The sequence below is a fragment of the Stegodyphus dumicola genome, chromosome 5 (assembly GCF_044657685.1).
Source record: "Stegodyphus dumicola isolate Sdum_Otavi_A_Nest chromosome 5, ASM4465768v1".
Lineage (NCBI taxonomy): Eukaryota > Metazoa > Arthropoda > Arachnida > Araneae > Eresidae > Stegodyphus > Stegodyphus dumicola.
Genome location: NC_140772.1, coordinates 144,826,758 through 144,850,474, shown reverse-complemented (window position 1 = coordinate 144,850,474; position 23,717 = coordinate 144,826,758). Strand labels below are relative to the sequence as shown.

General features: G+C 35.1%; 1 protein-coding gene across 1 annotated transcript in view; it reads right to left on the bottom strand.

Annotated features, from left to right (window-relative positions):
• LOC146997264 (uncharacterized) overlaps nt 1-21,514 on the bottom strand; it is a 34,969-nt gene extending 13,455 nt beyond the window's left edge. The window contains exon 1 of the mRNA XM_085817151.1: nt 21,443-21,514. The gene's annotated coding sequence lies outside the window, so the exon portion shown is untranslated. The remainder of the gene's footprint in view (nt 1-21,442) is intronic.
• Between the last annotated feature and the right edge of the window lie 2,203 nt (nt 21,515-23,717).

Sequence of the window (23,717 nt, the reverse complement as noted above, 5' to 3'; positions counted from 1 at the left end):
TAGTGGTGTTAAAAGCCAGGAATGGTGAAACCTGCACCGCAAACGTAGACCAGATAAAACCATTTTATAATCGTAATAAAATGCCAATATTTCAAGATCTTTTGCAGGATCCGGCACGGCAGGCACAAGCTCCAGAGGTGGAACAACGACAATCCCAAGGGCAAGCCATTAGTAGACAGGAGCAATTGAAAAGAAAGTTCCCCCGTTGGAAAACTGAAGGTAACAAGAAAAAGAAGTCGTTCCACCGACCAGAGAAGAGAGAGCACGACCACCCCCAGAATGAAGAAGGGAGAAGTACGACTAATGCAAAGAAAGCCAGGAGAAATGACAGCAACTATAACACGGCTCCAAAACAGAAGATCTACCCATCGGATAGGAGTCTACGCAGCAAATGTCGACGAATTGATGAAGGAAGACCAGCTGCAGATGCAAAGACGCAAGAAAAATTTGAACAGCCAGCAACGAGATCCAGGCAACAACGAGAGACAGTTGTCCCGGTTCCGCCAAGACCAGCTGCCATCAAACGGCCGTGACCACAGGCAGATGCTAAAGGAAGGGACCGAAGGGCGAACCCGCACAAGAAGGAAGATCAACCAGACCGTAGTCTTCGCTACCTTCCAGGACTGGGCAGAAAAAAGGATGTCTGAATATCACAAAGATAAGTAAAACTTTATGTTACTTTGAAACCGTAAGTTAATTTTTCAATCTTACTGCAAGTGGCAGAATTCAAGAATTTTTACCTCATGTGAGGCCTACCTTTATCGCCAAAAAGGCGAGAAAGGAGTTGTTACCTATTTTGGTATTGTTTTTCAGTTACTCGCGAGTAAAACTAAAATTAATGTATAATAGGAATGTGTAAATACTTGAATATTGAAAAAGCATTGATAATCTTTGAGAAAGGTACCTTAAGAAAATTGTAAAAATTATTGTATAAAATTTTATTTAAAAGATTCTGGCAAGAAAGAAGTTTTAATCTGAAAAACTTTTGAAATGTAGAATTTCAATGCAGAAGAATTGGCACTTGCTTGGAAAAGAATAGAAGTTAACAATGTACTACTAATGTATGTTTTAAAATGCGTAAAATTAACGGCATGTTAATATGTCCTTATATACAATGTGAACTGTTATCTTAAAAGTTAAGAAATATTGTGATATGTTAAAAGTAAAAATATTAGAGTAATGCCAAAAATTTTAACTTATTCGTGTGACTGTAAAAAGAGCAAATTATTGTGAATATGTGATAAAGGTTGAATGAATGTAGTTAGGCTCTCTGACACTACACTTCAGAGTTAGCCACTTTTCAGAATTGTAGCTCAGGGTTTAGAGATGAATATAAGGTGTGTTCTGAGGTTTTGTTATGTTGAATTTTAAGACGTTAGTGCTTTGATTGCAGGCGGTAGTGTTGAACACTTGTACATAGACACGCTCGTGTTTGGTGTTTTTCTTTACAACACAAGTCAGAGGGCACGGGGAGATAATTAAATAACGTCATGAATGAAATAAGAATTTTAAAGGAGAAATATAAATATTCATGTTACTTGCCATTTGATTGTGTAACATTTCATTAAACTAGTTTTCCTTCCATAAGGAACCAGATTTCAACTAAGAAACTCCTGTTTATAGATGCAGTACAGATGAAAATACTTGTCCATAGAGATGATAATGTAAAAACGACTTTTTAATATCTAGTTTCTAGAGAGAAATGTTTGTAAAAGATTGGCCTCGCGTTAGATTCTAGAGCTAAAAGTTTTCAACAAGGTCGTTTTAGACCTCAGTTTCAAACTAATTAACTCTGGCGGATAGCATGTAAGGATCCTAAGTTTTACTAACGTTTTTGATGTCATTTAAAACGCTTAATTACAGGGCCGTAGTATAATACACAACCCCCCCCAAACCCAGAAGTATAGCGATATACAATAGTGACGTGATCGAAGATTCTTTGGAAATAATCGTTGTCATCGAATGACATGCATATTCTATTTAAGTAATCGTAGTCATCGGCTTTAATATTCTTTGCAAATGATCTTTGTCATCAAATAATCATTGTAAAGAATCATTCTCATCGGATAATCATTGAAAATAATCCTTGTCGTTACATAAAGGGGCATAGTAGCTGATGTATAAAGAATTGTACTCAAATTCTAATCAAAAGAATCGCATATGTATGCAATTTATCATATGATCATTATTTACAGCAATGATTCTTATATGTTTTCGACCTACGGCTCCTAATGACGCCGCGGAAAACTTGCGCAACAGTGACAAAAAGAATATTTAAAAGTACAATAAAAGCTTGAAAGCTAGGGAAAATGTGTGAATTTATTTTCCTTTTATTTAAATGAAGCTTAATGTTTTTAAAGGAAATTGAATATTGTAAACAGGAGTCAGCAGTTTAAATATATGTGGGATTTTGCCTCTTTGTTTTTTTTTTTTTTTCTTCGTAACATCATATCCTCCGGAACGGGGGGGGGGGAGATTTGAGTTTAGAAGGAGGTACCCTCGGATTTCAAAAATTCTTGGTAAAACTTTTCGACTATTGTTATCTTCCTACGACTATCACTCGAGATGTTATATAAAATTTCGGAAAGCGCTGGAGATCAAATTGCTTTATTTAGAAAAATGATGGCTCTTCTCACTCTCAAATCGTATTGTTTAAGAGAAATTTTTAAGTTAAAAAAATATGAAATAAATAGTATTGCCAAACTCGAAACTTATTGTTATTATTTACGGTTATATTCTGAGTTGAAGAAAGCACGTGATTCCATATAACGTCACTGTATGTCGAAAAATATTTCGTTAATTTCAGTATTTTAAATGAATAGCTGCTTTTGGCAACTTTTATGTTTCACCTTTAGATACGTGACACGATATGCTATCGCTACGTTAATTCTTTTATTGAGATTTTGCAAATTTGTTATATTAAAATAAATTTAAATCATAACTTCAAATGTATTACCCCAAGTGTCAAAGTTCTTTGTTTCCTGACTTGGCAAGAAAAATTTATTTACGAATAGCTGGTTGCTTGGAAAGAATGAATACATTTTCTTCATAATGAAATGTTTCTATGCATTTTATGCTATTCTAATTTTATTTATAAAAATTTAATTTCTTTTATTGTATAGTTCCTTTCTGAGTAGAAGTTTAAACTTCTGTAGGTATTTAACATATTTTAGATGAATGTTACTTTACTACAGTTACATAATTTTTTTTTCAATTTACTAAAATGTCTGAACGCAAGAAGACAGCACAAATGTTACAGCGAGCTACATAAAAAATGAAGTAAAAAGCACTAGGAGACTCAGCAGGCAAGTAGAAGAAAACTTGCATGCTTCAAAAATGAATGAAGATACAACTAGAAACTCAGCAGGCAAGCATAGTGACAAGAAAGGTTACGCATTCAAGAAACTGAAGAAGAAACGAATAGGAGTTCCAGCAGACAAGCAACAACTCAAGAAACTTCGCTGGCTCAAACTGTATCAGAAACTAGTAGCAGACGCAAAAGACCTTCAGAAAACCAAGAATCACTGCGTGCTCCGGAAAGGTAAGCAGAAGCGAAACGGAGGCCCATTAGGAAAGCGGAACGTCAAAAGAATATGCGCGATGACGGGAAGAAGTCGCAAGTAAACGAAGGATGCAAGACTGTCCGCGTCATCGTCAGATTCGACAGGAAATACCAGAACAGCTCAAGAAGCTGCATAAACAACTCAAGACGCTGCAGATTACGGACAATTTCGGTTCGAAGAGGCAGAGCTCATACGAGGAAACAAGCTTCGCATGAACACATCACGACATACACGTAGTACTCTTCACAATGCAGGAAGTTTACTTTGAGCAACACACTGTATACGTAGAGCTCGTAGACATATATAGTAAAGATTTTGCTTTGTCAACAGCCCCCTAGTAAAATGTATGAAGTTTATATTGACATCTCACAATACCTGAAAGAAATTTTTCTATTTACTTCTTCATTTACTATTTTCTTAAATTTCTTATCAGTAATCCTGTCTATATATTATAGATATCAAAATCAGAAAAAAATTAATTAATTATCTTTAAATGTATCTAAGTAATGAATACTTCGCCCCTGTTCGTACCGAAACAACACGATGTAATTGTAGATACCTAGAAAGTAAAATGTATTCAGCAGGCTGTACAGCAAGCGACACCTATAAATGGTGATAACACAAGAATGTTATATAATGTTATATACTGGCAGAATTTTAAAAAAAGAACATATACATCAGTGTTTTAAAAATACGAATTTTGCATCAGGTTGCAAAACAAATATATTAAAATCTGCCTTTCCATGCATAAGAGTTCAGGATTCGGAAAATTATATTTTCGTAAACGGTTTAGCAAAAATAACAAAAATTATTGCCTTGAGAAATGGATAATCTTCGTATGAATACGAATTACGCCAAGACTACTCGTCAATGGTTGTTTTGAACACGCCCTTAATGTATATATATAACCCTTAAAAAACGTAAAGTGAGTGAATCTACTATTCGAGTGTGTCTTTATATCTTGAGTATTTAAGAAATAAGAATTGCATTTATCTATCTCGATAAAGCTAACGCTATTGCCCGAATAACAACGTTTATTTAACACTTGATATAACCAACTTCATATATATCTTGAAATAAAACATAAATTTCCTAATCAGATACTACCAATTGCAGAAAAAATACAAAAATAATGGAATTTCTAACAACACTACAAGTAACATACCGAGGAATAAATTGCGCTGCAAAACTGATGCAATCTACAATATGTAAACCACAAAATGTATGTACCGCTGTAGAAATGCAATAGAATGAGAAATGAAACTGTGATGAGATTTATAATGAAAATTTACCATAAACTATTAGTATATGATATAAGTAAATATATACTTTTAATACTATTCATTTAAATATGTTCAAACGTTCATAATATTCATTACTTACAAACGCTTCTTCATCCATCGAAGCATAGCACAAGCCATTCTCAATTCTGTGCTGGTGCACGTCAATAAAATAAGGATAAATCCAAATTTTTACAAAAAATCAATCGCCTTGACTCGTTTCTCAGAAAACGTATGTCTACAAATGCAGTATTAATATATCACATCAATATAATTCGGGATCATAAAATCACCAAACAACGCATTAAACGCAAAAACTCGCATTAAGGCAGAATGAAGAATTTTCACTCTTACAATGACTTTTACAACAATATATAATAGAATCGAATTTCTAAACTAAGTGTTCATTGTTACACCATATTTCATTCTTGGGGAACCTTTCAAGGTTGTTCAGTAATTCTAACTGTTAACTGGTATAAAAAGAATTATGATTTCATATATATGCACAGACTTATATATGTATTATATTAACACGTATCTGTAGTAACATACATCATCTTATATTATATGTATTCGCATAATTCTAAATTAATTATACTAGTCAACATAATTTGTATATTGATAGCAGCACAGTTTTAAAATTATTTATTACTATCTGCTTGCTAACGATTATATAATTAAGTACAGTGGTTCCTCGACAAACGAGTTTAATATGTTTCGTAACCTTGCTCGTATCTCAAAGCAATTTTCCGCATTGAAAGTAATCGAAATGCCATTAATCCGTTCCAGCTCCCAAAACACGACCTCAGCTGTTTTTTTAAGTGTTTTTGAATAAGAAAAATGTAGTTTCTTATTCAAAAACAAGAAGAAACCTTTATTTATAAATAACAAATACATATTCTATAAAAACATAATTAAAAGAAAAAGTGCCTACGGAAGCGCTTAATTTTTGTCACTGGTCTTCGCTCTTTTTGTCATGATCTGCTCATTTTCACCCGCAGATCGTTTAAAAAAACTGTCCAAGGAGGTTTGTTTCTTCCTACCTGTCAAGGTATTGCGTAATCGAGTTAGGCAAGTTTCGTTGAACAACTCCGATTTAGGACTAGTTGCAACTTTTTCGCGATGATTTTTATCCACGAACTCTACAACTTTATCCCACATTCTCAAGATCTGTTTTATATTTCTTGCAGGGATAACCTCCTCCATCTCTGGCTCCTCTTCAAAACTAATTTTTCGTTGAACCACCGTATGCTGCTGCAAATGCAGATCGTGTAACTCCTCGGTTGTCAGCTCCTGAGACTGTTCCTCTACGAGTTCGTTCACATCTCTCTCCTCCACCTCCAGACTCATGGATTTTCCCAGAGAAACAAGCTCCTCTACCACTGACACTTTGGGTTCCAATCCTTCGAATTCTCTTTCAGCTACAGCCTCAGGCCACAGCTTCTTCCATGCAGACGTTGTAACACCCAGCCAGGCCTGAACAATAATTCTTAGGCACATCACGATGTTAAAGTGGTTTTTCCAGAACTCTCGAATGGTAAGGTTTGTGTTCTCTGTCACCTCAAAGCAGCGGCGAAAAATGTCCTTGGTGTACAAATTCTTAAAATTAGAAATCTCCTGCTGATCCATGGGCTGCAGGATAGGAGTGGTGTTGGGTGGTAGGTAGGGAAATTTTATATACTTGAACTCTTCGAGTAAATCATCTTCGAGATTTGATGGGTGAGTAGGGGCATTGTCGAGGCCAACACCAGAACAGAACACCAGAATTATCCACTCCACAAAGAAGTTCATTCTGTCCCACGCCTTCGGATTTGCCCTCCACATATCTTCTTAAAATTATAACTGGCAGGTTTTCTTTTAAAATATTATATGACTTAAAGCCTCTGGGGTTTTCCGAATGGTATACTAACGGAGGCTTGATTTTACAGTCGCCATTCGCATTGACGCAAATTGCTAGATTTAATCTATCCTTAATGGGTTTGTGACCTGGCATCTTCTCCTCTGCCGTTATGTAAGTTCTATTCGGCATCCTTTTCCAGAAATGCCCTGTCTCGTCACAGTTGAGGACTTGCTGGGGGGATGTATCCTTTGGCTACTATCTGTTCGGAAAACATTTTGATGTAAACATCAGCTGCCTTTACATCCGGATTTGCTGCCTCACCATGCCTGACGACGGAGTGAAGGTCGGTCCTTTCCCTAAAGTTGTCAAACCAGCCCCGACTGGCTTTAAACGGGTCTTCCGATTCCACGTTTGTAGAAGTGTGTGGGATCTTCTTTAGAAAATAACCGTAAATCGCTCGTAAATAACTCGTAATAGTGCCTTCTCACAAAAGATGCTTTGTGTTAAGGTTCCTCCTTGAAGCTGCTTCTCTCTCACTCACACCATCAGTAGTTTCTCCATGTCTTGACGGAGAGAGGTCGGAGCTTAAAAATTATTGTAACGCCCTTAGTTGGCGTTATACTTTAGAACTCCTTTTTTTAATGTGACAATCATTATAAGCCATGTAGATTTTTCCTTGTGGCTTCATTTGTTTTCTCTTCCAAAATTTCGAACGTCCAACAATTTTGTCAGTTTCGGGCTTTTGGTATGGAGAGTGAGAAAATGAGATAAGACCAGAATGAACTTCAGTTCTGAACTCTGCAGTTCAGCATAGAGTAAGGAGTATTGACAGATTTATGTTCGCTCTTTACGTGCGCTTTTCATCGTATTTTCTTCATCATTCTCAGCACTTTAAAGTGATAACTACTAGCAGTGTTCCTTTATATTTCGTATATTTTTGGAATTATATTTTTTACTCGTACTTTTCGAAAAACTCCAGAATTGTTTAGTGTTTTTTCGGGACAAATAAATTCTAACAAACTACCAGCTCTTCCGCATGCTTTACGAACCTTTATGCCAGGAACAATTTTGGGTGTTAGAAGTAGGACAGAATGCTAGTGACAAGAACAATTGAGGAGCATCTGAGGCAGCTTGTGACAGTCTTTGCTGCGTTCCAGGAAGATATAAAAGGAGAGGTTGATTCCTTTACAGAAGAGATAAATGCGTCCAACAAAAGAGGGAAAGGGGAAATAATACCAGTTCAAGGAAAGATGGAATCTATCCAAAATTGATACTTAAGCCTGTCAAGAAAAAATAAAAGACAACAGTAGAAGATTTTCGAGGATTTTGAAAGCAGAAATAACATGGTCGAAAGGAGAGTTAGAGAAACTGGAGAACTTGTTTCTGCTGTCAAACAGCAAATCAAAGAAAGAGTTAATGCTGTCAAACTACAAATCAAAGGAAGAGTTTCTGATGTCGAACAACAAATCGATGACAAAGTCTCTGCTGTTGTCGCCAAAGAATCTGACAGCTTTAACACATTCATAATGACAACTGGAGACGATTGTGATACCTTTAAATAGGTACCTATGTTTTCCGACCCATTTTGTCATGCTTTCCACGTGTGATGGAAAAAACATGTGACATATGTACAAGGCTCAGTTCTGTATAGCTCCAAATGGAAATGGGTAGGATTCCGAAGACAAACCTGTAATTTCGCAGCTTCTCTGAGAATAGAAGACGATATCGGTCCCACTCTTCTAGAAACCCAGAGGCTAGATTTTGATGCTGTACCCGGTACGCGAAAGCTCTACTAAGAAGTGTTTAAAAGACTACAGAAGGCTGCAGTTAATATCTCGACAGCAGAAGCTCAACAAAATAATCCGGAAGCTCGCCATTGTTATGGAAATGCTCTCCCATCTCTCCTTTTTTGACTGCTCAACAGAAATACGTGAAGTACAATCCATGAAATACTTCCTCGGTGGCATACGGGAACCTGAGGTATAGAAACAATTGCGAATAGTGGATCTCAAGGATTTAAAAAATGCCTAGAGTGTACGCCATGAAAAACGTGACAGTCCTTTCAGAAACTTGCACACACCATTGCCCAATCGGAACTACTCCAACCCAGAAGCTAGTGGACAAGTGACAGCTCGTCCAGGCAGTCTACCCACTTAAGTAAGTGTCTTAAGGCGGAACAGACGTCAGACGAAAGCGACCTTAGTATGCTAGAACTGCAGTGGTGATGAACACTTACGAAAGAACTGCAGAACACATTAGGACACAGAAGATAATGCTGCTAATCAGCAAGAAGTCACGAAAACAAATCGTGGATGTTGAGCGGAATTTGCCAGAGATTGCCAGATATTGAGAAGTCCCACATAAAATCCTTTCAGATTTCGGTTATGGTTGGTGGCAATATTGGACTTCTCAATCATGAGGCATAAAAATAGAGTTCCCTTAGTATAACAATCGATACATGAGTAATTTACCATCATCCAAAACCTCAAGTCGAGATGATAGAACCAGCATGAACAGAACTTTTCCTTCCAGGATTATAGCTGAAAACAGAAATTTCCGGTAAGGCATTATGAAATATGCTAAGAACGTTAAGAGCACGAAATGAGTACTAATAATATGTTCTTTCGTTGAATTATCAAGGCCGTCATTCCTGTGACGGTTGAAACGTAAGTGCCAAAGCTAAAGTCATTGGGGAATGAGAAGTGGTTGCATCACGTTCTCCATTGAACTACGTTAAGGGGTCTCGTACACCTTAAAACCCTCAAAATCTCTGAATATGATCCTGTTGTAAGAATTGGGATAGCATATTTATTTTTAAAGCTATTACTTCCAGTTTTTTACAGCTGACTACATAGCACAGCTGAATTAGTAAGCAAATAGTTTGTGTTGCCACAAATGTTTTTATAATTTAATCTTCTTTGTGAGGTAATTTTTTATATGTTCACGTAATACTCCCACTTTGCGTGCACAATTTAAAACATTCTGTTATATATTTTAACTTCATAGTTAATATACAGCTTGTATAGCATCTAAAGACTACTGTGAACCAAAAATCTTAAGAAATTTATACAATGCATTTTAATAAAAAATTTTTAATATTTCCATGCGTAAAATTTTTGACTATTAAAATATTCAATATATTTTTTGGTTCAGTTCGATGATAATACTCATATAAAGAAGTCCATTAAATTTAAAGTGTGTACCAAGAACCGTTTTTAAAATATCATGCGCGCAACAGTGAAAATTTATGTTTTGAGATAATCAAGTTTTAATGTAAATATTTTTTTTAAATACTTCTCTTGTTATAAAATATATAAAATGCTTATTTTGTGAGAGATATTGTAATATTATATAATTTCCAATAGTTGGTATAAGCATAATTAATGTAAAATAAGCTGCCATCATCAAAGTATAACATATCAACTAAAAATGATTTGAAACTTCTACGCTATCAATAATACAACTAAATTTTTCTTACAAATTGGAACTTACTTATAGGAAAATGTTTCAGGTAAAGTTCTCTGTAATGTATTATTGTATATCAAACATATAAATCATTTAATAGTTCTTCCACAGAGTAACTTTAGCATACTCTAAATGCTATGTATACAACTGGGAAAAAATGCATTTTAAGAAAATCGAGTTTTGATGCAAATATTTCAGTATACAACTTTCTAATAATAAAGTGCATAGTATATTTATTTTCAAAATGATATATTTAAAATGTATAAATCCTAATAAATTGCATAAGCTTTTGTCAATATGAAACACATTAAAATTACCATACTATATAAAATACCATGACAGAATGATAGCCGTGTATTAAAATACGTGTAGCATATTTGAACAAATAATTTATTTTTACATAACCACATCAGTTAAGTACTTTCAAGCATTTAAGCATATGATATGTATCATATTATGCAACATTATTTAAACATAGGTGGGAAAAAAACCTTTAAGACTTATTTGAAATTGTATGCTAAACTGCTACATTCATCGAAGTATAACATATCGACTAAGAATGATAAAACTAAAACTTCCTTACAAATAAGAATTTACTTATAGACAAATGTCTTAGCCAAATGTCTTAGCTCAAGTTCTCTGTAATATATTACTGTATATCAAACATATAAAACATTTAATAGTTCTTCCACAATGTAACTTTAGCATACTTTAAATGCTATGTATAAAACTGTGAAAAACCGTATTTTAAGAAATTTGAGTTTTAATGCCAATACTTCAGTATATAACTTTCTAATAATAAAGTGCATAGTATATTTATTTTCAAAATACATTTAAAAAGTATAAATCCTAATAAATTGCAGAAGCTTTTGTTAGTATGAAACACGTTAAATTTACTTTGCTATATACATTACCATGACAGAGTGATAGCCGTATATTAAAATACATGTAGCATATTTGCACAAAAATTTATTTTTACATAACCACTTTAGTTAAATAAACTCAAGCATTTAAGCATATGATATGTATTATATTGTATAATATACATATTATTTAACATGTGTGAAAAAATCTTTTACGACTTACTTCAAATTGTATGCTAAACTGCTAAAATTTTATTTACAAATTAAAACGCACCAGCACAATAAACATCCCCATCATTTTTATGGAGGCCTGCACTTCTGACATTTTTTGCTGCCTTTCAAGTTTACGCTGTTGTTTTGTTTCTGACAAGCCTTTCTTTTCTGCGTTATCTATTCTCTTGTTATCGATTTGTAAAAATCCTTCAATAGAAAACTTACTTCTAAAAAGCTGTAGCTCATTCATTACAGAATGTCTACCAACAGACCTTTCGTTAAAAGCAATCACTGCTTCATTTCCAGCAATTTGAACTATCCTACTACCAGCACGACATGTCTTTGTACAAAATTTCGAAATTCAGGAATTAAATGATTCATTATTATTTTGTGTTTTGCCGCCAAGGCAACGTCTCAATAACAAAGGTTGTGACAAATCTATAAAAACTGGCTTTATTGCCTCCATTACAGCGACTGGTTCAGAATTTATATGCTTATAATCAGCTTTATTTTGCTTAGCTATATTGTATTTGCACCATGTGGTTTCATTTGTAGGACAAACGTCATGAATCGGCTTTTCATCACTCGATATTTTCTGGTAGTAAATTGCCCAAATGGCTTTTCTGATATCACTAACAGACTCATTATATTCTCTAATCGCATTACCATAATACGAAGTTATTTCATTTATTAACTTATCTGTTAGTCTCCCTTTCCCAGACAGATTTTACCGTCATTTAATTTTACTTTTTTTCTTTCAAGTTTTAATTTGCGTAGCCATATTCCCATTCGTTTTTGAATATGTCCAACACACTCAAATTTTTCTATATTTAATGAACCATATGGTTTGGCGTCAGTTATACCTGCAAATGGTTTTGCATCACCTATGTAAGGATCTTAAGTTTTACTAACGTTTATTTTATTTTAAATCTTTACTATCACTTCTTATTTTCTACTTCCGGCCAGAATTAAAAGCGTTAACTTATTTATGCAAAATTTGTGTAGCGAACGCCGTTACTTAAGATGTGGCTTTTTGCCAAGCGAGAGAGAGGAAGGAGTTAGTCGAAGCAGGCCGCTTACCTTAGAAGTTTTACTCAGTTGCTGGTTGCCTTCCAGGCCAGAGGTTTAATCCTCGTGATAATTTTTAAACGTATATGTAGTGTTAACAGTTCTCTGTACTACATACGGCTTCCTGTTAATACAAGGCCAATCTTCCACGTTTATTATTCCAAAGTTAAGTTAGAGTTTAGTTAAATATTTTTATATTCTTACGTTTAGACCACAAGTAGTGGGTCTTTGTATTCCGAAGTACGGAAATTATTGTAAAGAGAGAAAAATAAAGTGTTTTGTATACCTTTCTTGTGTATCCTGTCTACTTCCCACAGTTATTGAACATAGCTTTAGTAAGCTCTCTGTTCCGAGTCAGGTCCTTGCATATACCCGAAGAAAGTAAGACGGAACATTGAACCTGAGAGTGGCGCCCAACGAAGAAGAATAACCATGGCCGAGTTTCAAGAAGAACCTGTGCTGCCTGCAGAAGCGGCTCAGAATCCAGAAATGCCAGCTGCCGCCCTGGAAAGATTTGGTTACATCGTCCAGACTATGTGCGCTTCGATGAAACCAGAAGCAACATTTAATGGAAACTCACCGGTAACCAGTTTTTTGGAAAAATTGGATGACCACTTCATGCTCTACCCCGTGCACGAATTTCAAAAAGTTACCTTAGCTACCAGCGCTTTGAGGGGCCAAGCGCTTAATTGGTTCAAATGTATAGGCAGAAGTCTCTTGGGTCAAGCAGGAAGTCCCACCTATACTTACGAGAATTTCAAGACTGCCCTAGTAAAAGCCTTCCCTGTCGTAAGGGATCGTGCGAAACTAGAAACGGAACTTTTCAGCATATATCAGCAAAGAATCGAAAATCTCTCAAGCTGTATTTTAAGAAAAATTCACGTCTTCAAAATCTTGTTAGGAAACCGTCCGGATCCTGAGATAATTCAAGTGATTTTGCCGAGGTTACTGCCCCAAGTGCAAGACTTTATTCAATTAAGAAATCCGACTACACTGGAAAAGTTATTTTATGCTAGCAATCCAGTTTGAAAGTAGAAGAACGGCGGACATTGAAAGAAGACGCCATTATCAACAGCGAAACCAATTTGGTGCGCCAAGACTACAGCAAACTCAAGCACACGGCTAGGGAAGCAAAGCGAATCAGTGGGCAAGGAAACCCGAGCATTCAAAAACAGCCGGCGAACGTCGACAGTTCAATAGCAATCCAGGAAAAAAGTCTCAAGGCCAGTGGAAAAAGAAGGAAAGCACGGAAATGAAAAATAATTTAAACTAAAACGGATTTCTGCTGAATCCGAAGGCCACGAAAACCCCTCTTCCTTCAAGTTAAATACAGTAATGGTGAAAAATTTGACTCTTCCGAAGATTGAAGTGTTGGTGAATAATATCCCAGCCACCGCACTCCTGGATACAGGCGCGCAGTGTTCCTGTGTGGCAGAAGATTTTTTTAGGAAGTATTTTCGGAAACACCGCATATATAATTCGGATAATACGACAGTGTTAGCGGCGCAAGGAGAAAAATGTAAGTGTATAGGTAAATTACCGCTGTATGTCCGTATCAAGGACGAACAAGTAAAGGTTATGTTTTTCATAGTAAAGAATCTGCAAGCACATATTATCTTAGGAATAGATTTTCTTTCAGAGGCACAAGCAACGCTAGATTTTTAAGAAGCGTCCCTTAAGCTGACAATGAAACCAGTTCGTGAAGAAAAGGCTGAACCGCCGATATTAAACCTTGACCACCTGCCTAATGAAGAGCAACGAAGAATCCGACAAGTGGTAAGTGAATTTGCTTCGTTATTTAGTGATATTCCAGGATTTACTCAGGTTACTAACCATAGTATTGACACCGGAGATTCAATGCCAGTTCGCCACAAAGCATACCGGTATGATAAGAATAAGGAAAAAATTATAGAATGGCATATCAACGATAAGCTACGTAAAAAGATCATAACGCCCATCTCAAGTAGTTATGCTAGCCCGGTGGTTTTATGTAAGAAAAATAATGACTATCCATTGACACATCCAAAAATGTGCAGATTCGCAATTGACTACCGTAAATTAAACTCCATAACTAAATATCCGGTATATCCGTTACCTATTATTGAAGAAATTCTAAGGAACATAACATCCACCAAATATATGACGACTTTAGACTTAACGACTGGTTATTTTCAAATAGGGGTTAGGCCTGAGGACGTGCCTAAGACTGCTTTTATAACCACGTCTGGCACTTATGCATTTCTGCGTATGTCATTTGGCCTTTCAGGGGCACCGGCAACATTTCAGCGATATATGGACATTGTGTTAAGGCCTGTTCATGGAAAGTCCACATTTATCTATTTAGAGGATATCATTATTACTAGTGATAATCTCGACCAACATGTACAGGATTTAAGACAGGTGTTTTCTTTATTAAATGAAGCCGGTCTAAAAGTTAATGTCGAAAAGTGCAAATTTGCAGCCCCTCAATTAAAATATTTAGGTTACAAAATATCTCAGAAAGGAATAGAGACAGACGAATCAAAAATAATCGCTGTACAAAAGTATCCGACTCCAAACACGGCGAAGAAGCTCTCTTCTTTTCTAGAACTTTGTTCATATTATAGGTCCTTTATAAAAGATTTTGCAGCTATTGCTGAACCATTGTTAAAATTAAAAAGGAAAAAGGCGAGATTCTAGTGGACGGCCGAAGCCAATAGTTCTTTCGAAAAATTAAAACAAGCATTAACGCAAGCCCCTCTGTTGAAATTTCCTGAAAAGGATGAGAATTTAGAAATTTCAGCGGATGCTTCGGATTATGCGGTAGGAGCGCTACTTTCGAAAAATCAGCAGCCCGTGGCATTTTTTAGCCGAACTTTAAATCAAACACAAAGAAATTATTCCGCGACCGAGAGAGAGGCACTTGCAGTTCTGTTAGTAGTGCAAAAGTTCCGAGTCTATTTTGGGAAGGCGCCAATAACAGTGTACACTGATCATGCGGCGGTAACTAGATTGTACTCAGGGAAAAACTTATCCCCAAGGTTAATAAGATGGGCACTCAAGCTACAAGAATATAATCTGGTAATCAAGCATACCCCCGGAAAGGAAAATATCGTAGCAGATGCCCTATCCAGAATTAAAATAGATGAAGAAGGTAATACTGTAAAGGTGGCAATGCTCACAACATGTACAATAAATTCCCGAGAAACTGTAATAACCGAACTGGGTAAGGATCCTGAGTTTGGAAGCATTTATGAGTATTTAAAGGATCCTGAAAATTTTAGCCACCAAGATATTGTGGCGATAAGAAATAGGGCGGCCCATTACGAACTAATAGATGGTCTATTAATTTATACAAAAACTACGAATTCCAACAACGAATTTCGACCTGTTATCCCAGCTAGTCTTAGATTAAATATCCTGTAGGAGCTCCATGACAGCCCTTTAGCTTCTCATGCTGGTATTCGAAAACCTATCCAACGCGTACGCGAGGCAGTCTATTTTCCTGAACTGCAAAAGTTAACAAGGGCGTATGTCCAGTCCTGCCCAACATGTCAAGCAGTTAATTATATTAATTTCCGCCCGGCCGGGTTTCTAAATAGTATTAAATCCGAATTTCCAAATGAAATAATTGGCATCGATTTATTGGGCCCTTTCACAAAAAGTCAGTTAAATAAAAGTCGCTATCTCCTTGTTATGGTTGATCATTTTAGTAAGTGGACCGAAATTGTTCCCTTAAAACGAGCCTCCGCGAAATTAGTTACTGATTCTATTTTAAATAAATATATTTTAAAATACGGAGCGCCCCTAAAAGTTATATAATGGTCCTCAATTTGTAAGTAATGTATTTGAAGACATGTGCCCAAAACTGGTCATATGTCATTTAAAAATGGTCCCGTATCGGCCGCAATCAAATATAGCGGAACGGCTGAATAGAAATATAGTGAAAATTATCCGTAGTTATGTTAACAATTTTCATAAAAGCTGGGATAACTATGTCAATGAATTTGCTTTCGCCCTTAGGACCGCAAAACATGATACAACGGGCAAAACTCCTGCTGAGTTATTTTTAGGCAGAAAGATTATAACGCCGTTAGATAAATTATTTTATGTGCAACAAAGAGCCCCAGAATTTAAAATGGGTGATATAGAAAAACTAATTAAAGAAGCAAAAAAGAATACTGAAGTAGCACAGAGAAAACAAAAGCTGCATTATGACTTGAAACGACGGGGAGTAACTTATAAAGTAGGGGATGAAGTGTTAAAAATTAAGCATTCACTATCTTCAGCACCAGAAGATAAAACTGCCAAAATTTTTCCACGATTTGAAGGACCATATGTCATAGAAAATATAACTCACGCTGTAGTAGTGTTAAAAGCCAGGAATTGTGAAACCTGCTCCGCAAACATTGATCAAATCAAACCCTACTATGATCGTAATAAAATGCAAATAATTACAGATCTTTTGCAGGATCCGGCACGACAGACACGGCGGGCACAAGCTCCAGAGGTGGAACAACGACAAGTACAAGGGCAAGCCATTAAGAGGCAGGAGCAAGTGAAAAGAAAGTTTCCCCGCGGGAAAATTAAAGGTTACAAGAAAAAGAAACCGTTCCACCGTCCAGAAAAGAGAGCTCACGAACACCCCCAGAATGAAGAAGGGAGAAGGACGACGTATGCAAAGAGAGCCAGGAGAAATGACGGCAACTATAATCCGGCTCTAAAACGGAAGATCTACTCATCCGACAGGACTCTCCGCAGCAAATGTCGCCGAACTGCGGAAGGGCCACCAGCGGCGGAGGAAAAGTTACAAGGAAAATTTGAACGGCCAGCAACGAGGTCCAAGCAGGAACGCGAAAGGATTCTCCCGGTTCCGCCAAGACCAGCTGCCATCAAACGGCCAAGACCACAGGCAGCGGCGAAAAGGAAGGTATTCAAGGGTGACCGAACTGGAGAAAAAAGAAAGCTTCTAGAGGAAGGCCCTGAAGGGCGAGCCCGCACAAGAAGGAGGATAAATCAAACGAGAATCTGCGCTACCTTCCAGGACTGGGCTCAGAAAAGAATGTCCGAATATAACAAAGATAAGTAAAATTTTATGTTACTTTGCAAACTTAAGTTAATCTTTCATTCTTACTGCAAGTGGCAGATTTCAAGAAGTTTTACGTCATGCGAGGTCTACCTTTATCGCCAAAAAGGCGAGAAATGAGTTGTTACCGATTTTGGTATTATGTTTTTCAATTACTCGCGCGTAAAACAAAAGTTGATGTATAATAGGAATATGTAAAGACTTAAATATTGTAAAAGTTATTGTATAAATTTTATTTAAAACATCCTGGCAAGAAAGAAGTTTTAGTCTGAAAGACTTTTTGAAATGTAGTATTTCAATGTAGAAGAATTAGCACTTGATTTGAAAAGAATAGAAGTTAACAATGTACTACTAATGTATGTTTTCAAATGCGTAAAATTAACGGCATGTTCATATGTTCTTATATACAATGTGAACTGTTATTTTAAATGTTAAGAAATACCGTGATATGGTAAAAGTGAAAGTAATGTTAAAATGTTTTTTTATTCGTGTGACTGTAAAAAGACCAAATCATGGTGAATATGTGTTAAAGGTTGAATGAATGTAGTTAGGCTCTCTGATGCTACACTTCAGAGTTAGCCACTTTCAGAATAGTACCTCAGGGTTTAGAGTTGAAGTTAGGGTGTGTTATGAGGGCTTGGTATGTTGAATTTTTAACACGTTAGTGTTTTGATTGTAGGAGGAAGTGTTGAACACGTATACATAAACACATTCGTGTTTGGTGTTCTTTTACAACACATGTCAGAGAGCACGGGGAGAGATAATTAAAATAGTCATGAATGAAATAAGAATGTTAAGAGAAATATAAATATGCATGTTACTTGCCATTTCATTGTGTAACATTTCATTAAACTAGTTTTCCTTCCAGATCTCTGGAAGGAAACAGATTTGAATAAAAGCTCCTGTTTAGATGCAGTACAGATGAAAAATTGCGTGTCCTTGGAGCTGCTATTGTAAAAACAAATTTCTTTTTTTTTTTTTTTTTTTTTTTTTTTAATTTCTAGTTTCTAGTGAGAAATGTTTGTAAAAGATTAGCCTCGCGTTAGATTCTAGAGCTAAATGTTTTCAACAAGGTCGTTTTAGACCTCAGTTTAAAACTAATTAACTCTGGCGGGAAGTATGTAAGGATCTTAAGTTTTACTAACGTTTATTTTATTTTAAATCTTTACTATCACTTCTTATTTTCTACTTCCGGCCAGAATTAAAAGCGTTAACTTATTTATGCAAAATTTGTCTGGTGAACGCCAAGTACTTAAGTTGTGGCTTTTTGCCAAGCGAGATAGAGGATGGAGTTAGTTGAAGCAGGCCGCTTACCTTAGAAGTTTTACTCAGTTGCTGGTTGCCTTCCAGGCCAGAGGTTTAATCCTCGTGATAATTTTTAAACGTATTGTAGTGTTAACAGTTCTCTGTACTACATACGGCTTCCTGTTAATATAAGGCCAATCTTCCACGTTTATTATTCCAAAGTTAAGTTAGAGTTTAGTTAAATATTTTTATATTCTTACGTTTAGACCACAAGTAGTGGGTCTTTGCATTCCGAAGTACGGAAATTATTGTAAAGAGAGGAAAACAAAGGGTTTTGTATACCCTTCTTGTGTATCCTGTCTACTTCCCACAGTTATTGAACATAGCTTTAGTAAGCTCTCTGTTCCGAGTCAGGTCCTTGCATGTTCCCGAAAAAAGTAAGACAGAACATTGAACCTGATACCGTCACCAATATAAGAAGTATATTTTACACCTCTTTTTTCCATGGAACATGAAAAATTGTTTATCTTTCCATTCATTTCCATTTTTCCTGAAGAACCAGCATTATTCTCCAAACAGGCCTTGTGTTCACTTACGCCATTTCCTAGAAATGACTCGCAACCTTTGCAATATAAGACAGTATTTCTGTATCGATTACTGTGTTGCTTTCTGACCCTATTATGGAACAGACTCCAACCAAAGACGTATGTCCTCGAGTCTTCCATGTACCGTCTCCACTTACAGTCACATTTAACGACGAATTTGAAAGAACGATGTGCAATCACAGGAGGGAGATCCATAACGCAGCAGAATTTCTCCATAGCAGCTTTCCCTTGACCAAGAGTTCGCATTGCATACGTAAATCTTCTGTTTAGCTCTGATATATTTTTTCGGACACCTATCATATTAGAGTTTCTGAAAGTTCTTTTACATGAACACTTTGAGCATAGTAACTCAAATTTTGAGCTTAAACCATGATGAAATAGTTCACTTAAATGAACATTACAAATTTTACAACATAAATTATTTTCAATACATTGAAATAGGATATCCAAATCAAATAGTCTATAACCACTAAAATTAGGCTCTAAAGTTATCTTTATCTCTTGGTGGCAAATCAGTGTCACTATTTAATTTTTTAAACGAAGAACTGACACCACACTTCTTATTCATTGTATCATTATGCTGATTTCCCTGGAACTTTTTTTCTTTGGTCGATGAATATAAGATCTTTTATATTTTACATCTTCCTCACAATTTTCCATAATTATCAGGTGATAAAAATACTAAACAAAAACTGCAATGTTATAATAAAAACACCTTCAAAAAAGTCAAAAGAAATTTAGAAATCGCAAAAGAGCTTGTAAACAATCACGTTTCACGCTAATCCAAAGCTGGAGTAAGATTTCAACACATGCCTATGTTAGATGCCTATGTTAGAATAGTGCTATGTATAAATGTAATATATTCCTAAGTCGCGCTTTCGAGACATGAAAAACGCAGTTTGAATTTTGTCAATTGGGCCAGTAGAACGGGAGATATAGCACAGTCCTCCCTTTTGTTTTTAGCTTGATAACACATCAGCACTGTTTTTCCACCATCTCAAAATAAATTATGAAGATTTGTGCTTATGCAACTAGTTGAATTTCAACAGAAATACACGTTCATATGAAAACGTTGAAGCTCTTTTAACCCTCTGAGCGTTATGACCGGGTTTAGGCGGTCAAGACGGCCTACCTCGAAAGCGTTACGGACGCTTCTAGGCGGTCACTGGAAAAGTGTTCGAAAGCGTTACTGACGGTTCTAGGCGGTCAGTGATGAAGACCTCGAAAGCGTTATGACCGCTTTAAAGCGGCCGTGCAGATGTCTCCTGCCCTCCTTATTTCTGAAACCCTGGAGATCTCTAAATGACAGTTCTCAGTAGGAGGCAAAGAGGGTTGTCTTTTTCGTTTTAGACCGCTATGCTTAATCGCCAAGAAAACGCTTGAACATGTAATGGTTTATAAACAACAAACAAACGTGGGCATTCTTCGCGAAATGAAAAAGTATCATGTAAGCATGTTTTTTCAATAGTCTCTTTAAACAGATAACATTTTCATAAAATATCCTTTAGTTTTTAAATTGATTGTTCAGAAATATGCGAAATGCTCGTGAATTCAATTAAAAAATAGCATTAGGAAATATTTAAACAAATTTACTTATGGATATATAGATACATAATTAAAACCGACAAGTTATAAGTTTTAATTATTCGAGCGAACGAATAGCGCATTTAATTACTGCATTTAATTTAATACTGCATTTAATATGAGTTATATATAATTACATGTAAAGAATAACATAATTAAGCAATAATTCAAATAAAAATTAGCCATCAACAGTAATTTATAATAAGCGTATTTTGAACGGGTTTATGAAGCATAATCTAATTTTATAGTAAAAATAATAATGGCGAATTATTTATTCATTTTGGAACAATATTCGTCGCTTATACTGGTTTGATGAAGTTCTGTTCAAATTCATTTCAAATATTCCAAATCTTTATATGTACATTGATTTCAATGCGATTTTTATTAGAAAAAAATTCAATTAGTTTGATTTTCTTACATAATTGTAATTACATTGTTCAACGCAAAATAACTACAAGCAGAAAGGCAAAGGTGTGTTAAAATTTCTGTATTTTGCTATATAAATTATTAAAATAACCAACCTACAGCCTAACAACTGAATGTCCGAAATATAACCCGCAACTTTTCTAAAAGTAACAAATTTCAGTTAAAAAAAACCGCAGTTAATAAATAAAACGAAATACTATTAAGAAAAGAAGCACGAAAATTTACTTTTTAGTCCAAAGAGATTTCAGTCCCGAAGGACTATTGCTTTCGTTTTGGCATTTTGCGTCGGACTCATAAACGTCGGTTCACTTTTCAAACTGTTGCCACAAAATGTTAGAGTCCTGCATTATATTTGAAGAAATTAAATAGTGAAAAATCTGCATAAATGATTGTCTATTTCTCGCATTGTGATAAACCAATGGTACATAGAGCCATCGAATTTTGAATGACGAAATCCTACTGCGAATATGAGCATCTGAAATCCCAAATTTGGAATTTGTTTTATTATAGATTTTATATTTTGTAAAACTTTAACGAATTTTTGATTTACAAACTCAATGCTTTAAAAGCGAGAAATGGCAACGTTATATATAAAAAAAAATACTTTTATCTCCAGCTCGCGAGACTGTGTATATCGGAAATTCTAAAGATATGCTTAATTTAACATTATTTTGCGATATTGCTCTTGAACTGAATTTTATGGTTTAAGTGCAAAGAACACGATATTTAATAAATAAAGGTAACACTCAAAACGTTAAAAAAAACGCCCCTTTGGACATAATTTAAAATCTGAAAAATTTCAGATTTTTTTTTTTTTTATTTATGTTTGCTTACTTTATTTTTAGTTGAAAGGGGCAATTTGCCCTGAAGAACTTTTAATTTCGCTTTGGCATTTTTCATTGGAAACTATAAACGGCGGATCACTTTTCCAATTGTTGCCACTAAATTTTATCGCTCTGTATTATACTTAAAGAAATTAAATAATGAAGAATCTGCATGAATGTACGTATGTTTCTCGCATTGTAATAAAACAACGGTACCTAGAGCTATCAAAATTTCAAAAATGGAAGCCCTAATTTGAATTTGAAATTTGTTTTATTATCGATTTCATATTTTATAACACTTCAACGAATTTTTGATTAAAAAACTAAACGATTTCAAAGCAAGTTCCAAAGCGATTTTATCTCCAGCGCGAGAGACTCTAAGATACGCTCATTTTAAAATAATTTTGAGATATTGCTGTTGAACTGAACTTTGTGGTTTGAGTACGTAGAACATGATATTTAATGAGGTAACACACAAAACGTTAAAAACACTCCTTTGGACGCAGTTTAAAATCTGAAACCTTTCATATTTTTATTTATTAGTTCAAAGGGGCTTATTAGTATTTAAAACAATAGTCCTTGAGAGACTATTGTTTTAAATACTAATACTGTTTTCGTTTTTGCGATTTTGCGTTGAATCACTATAAACGGCGAATCACTTTTCAGACTGTTGCCACCAAATGTTAGAGTCCCGCATTACATTTGAAGTAAGTAAATAATGAAAATCTGCGTAAATGTGTGTATATTTCTGGCATTGTGATAAAAAAAAGGTTTGAAAAAAGGCCATCCAAGTTTGAATGCCGTAATCCTCCTACGAATATGGGCATGTGGAAGATCAAATTTTATATTATCTATTTCATATTTTGTGAAACTTTAACGAATTTTTGAGTAACAAACTCAACGATTTCAAAGCAAGCAATAGCAACACTCTACGGGGGTGGAAACCTTTTTATCTCCAGCGCGCGGAATTGTGTACCGGAAATTCTAAATATATGCTCATTTTAAAATTAATTATCGACATTGCTATTGAACTGAATTTTATGGCGTAAGTGCAAAGAACATGATATTTGATAAATAAAGGTACCACACAAAACGTTAAAGAAATGTCTTTTTGGACGTAATTTAAAATCTGAGACCTGTAAGATTTTTTTTTAAAAATTTTTTATTGTTTTTTGAATGCATGTTGTTTGCGAATGACGCAGTAGTCGTGTATAATTTGAATATATAATAATTATTTGTGCTATTTTTTATTTGAAATGCATAGAATTCTCTAAAATAGTAGCATTCTTAGATTGAATATTGTCTAAGCAGGTTCAATGATATTTTAACTTCATTACCATATCAAATACAGTTTCTTTTTAATTTAAAAACTTCGCCAGCGGTCTGAAGCAACTTTTTGAATCATAGGATGAGTTTTACTAAAATTTGTAGTAGTCCGAATTTTTATAAGTATTCAGAGTTACTGAAATAAAAAAAGCTAAACTTTTTAGAATTTTTTTATCAAAGTATTACATCTTAGGCCAGCAAGACCTGATTAGTAAATCTGGGAAAGGATCTATGATTGTTTAGTAAGAAGTAAAAAAAAGTACTCTAGGTCTAAGCAGTAAAAGAAAGCCTGTCCCTCTATCGAAAATTGTCACGTATGTTAGAAAGATTTTGCAAGACATTAATATTTT